We start from the raw sequence: 2,153 nt of genomic DNA, 5'->3' as shown, positions 1-2,153 counted from the left end.
GTGCAGCCAAATTTCCAGACGAAGAAATCATGTCAACTACAAAATATATTTTTTTTCTTTCTCTTAACCTTTATTCAACCCATTATGTCAAAGACAAAAAAATACACTACTTTGATCTAAGAAACGTAACGGCAGTGGTGCCATTCGAACAAGATGCGGGGAACGATTTTGGTCTTCTTAAATAAGGAAGGAACGCCTTTCGAGATAGCGAGAAACTTTTTCGTGGACGAGTGTCTGTACAGTAGTCCGGAACCCGCCTTCTCTTCCTCCCAAAAGCAGTCGTTCTCGAGTTCATGAGAAGGACATTCTGCCACGGTGTACAGTTCTCCGGACGAAGAGTTTGCGGCGAGGTACAGACCCGTCCTGCAAGAGAGCATCGCAATCCTGCCGTTGTTCAACGGAGGCGTTTGAAGGTGGTCGCACTTTTTCGTCGTCGTATCCTCTGAGACGACGGCCGTCGTCGACACGGAACCATCCTCGACGATGCACAGGCTGTGCTAATGGCGTCTGTGCAGATTTTTCAATCTGCATTCCACAGTTCGCTTTTTGCAACGTCCGTCGGTATCGTCGTCGCCTTCGTCGGACCAACTATCTTCCAATTCGGTTATCGACTCTTCTTCGGTTGGCGCCACCGTAGGCATCGCGTAGTTTGCGTCGACCGAGACGTCGGCGGCGATATCCGTAAGGTTGGAAGGTTGCGAGAGCGAACAGTTGCTGCACGACCAAGTAGTTTCTCCATCCGTGAGAAACGAGCAGTACGCGCAAGTCCACTCTCCATCGACGGCCGTCTTAAACCCGAGCAAGCACACAACCAGCACGTTCCTCTGCATAGTTCTCCGAATCCTATTTTGTTGTGGTCTATCTCGATTCGCGAAAGCACACTTTTACTTCTAAACGCTCGCCAACACCGGCTTCTTCGCGACACCGTAGCGCACCGGCGTCGTCCTGCAATGGTTCCGTTTGGAGAGTTGGAGCAGGTCGGTGACCCGATTCTCCACGTCGCCATCGTCCAGCTCCGAGACGAGCAGTTCGGTGTCGAAGGGAGCTCTAACTCCCTGGCCATCTCGTCGATGCGATCGTTGTACAGGGTCGTCATGAAAAATTTTCTCCATCTCCATCTTCTTTCTCATTAGTGTCTGTAATTCGACCTGCAGGGTGTTCTCGTCAAATTCGTCGTCCTCGTTCATCTCCTGGTCCGTCAGTCGATTGCTCAGGGACATCATCTCGGAGTGAACTTCCTGCATCCTATCTTTGACGATCTGCTTCCTGTTGTACAGCAGACGGACCAGATCTTCCAGACGACCGTTGAACTCCGTTATCTGTTCGAACACCCTGTTGGGATCGCGGCCGGATTCGGCGAGGTCGGATTCGTATTCGGAGGCGTTCGCGAGAAGACTGTAGCGTCCGCAGGTGCAGAACGCGGACGCGATGGCGGCCAGCAAGTTTCCGACGCTCTTCATAGCGTGGGTGTTTCTTGCGAGTACGGTCGAATGCGAAACGTACGTGTTTTCGCAACATGCGTTCGTTAGCCGTTTCGCTCACTCTAATAGGAATTCGTACGTCGTCACTCCCGACCCCTTCGTCGTCGTCACTCCCGGCGCCGACGACCGCTACGTGGAGAACGTCCTCTATCGCAGGTCTAGGAGCGTGACCAAACTGAGCTTTCGAGGGAACATGCCGACCGACGAGTATCGACCATTCGTCAGACTGGACGATTACGGCGATCGCTTGCTGTACGCGATGCAACGTCGCAGTTGGAAGATCGTGCGGCTGGTTGATCGCGCTCACGAAATGCCGAGACGCAAGGAGCCCCCGATCGGAGCATACGACGGCGATCGACTTCACGTGCACGTTTCGGAGGGTCTGCCAAAATCCGTACCGCAGAGGGGAGAGGTGCTCTGCATTGTCGTCTTTTTGCTGTTGGTCGCAAGTTCGGTTTCGTGGTCGGTGGGTCAAATCACCAGACGGTATCGATGATAAATTCTGTAGTATTCGGGGACTTTGCAAGTTTCGGACTTTCGCGAAGACGAGTGCGGAGACCTGAGTTTGTAAACGACGTCCGGTTCGTTGGGAGAGATGGAAGGCGGCACGAGGAAGCCCGATAATGGCGAAGTCGAGGACGGAGCTTCGCAGACCGGCCGTTCACCGCAATC

Source organism: Anneissia japonica, unplaced genomic scaffold, assembly GCF_011630105.1.
Source record: "Anneissia japonica isolate Jap-2015-1 unplaced genomic scaffold, ASM1163010v1 scaffold287837_len168178_cov141, whole genome shotgun sequence".
In the NCBI taxonomy this organism is placed as follows: Eukaryota; Metazoa; Echinodermata; class Crinoidea; order Comatulida; family Comatulidae; genus Anneissia; species Anneissia japonica.
Note: the sequence above shows the minus strand (reverse complement) of the source record.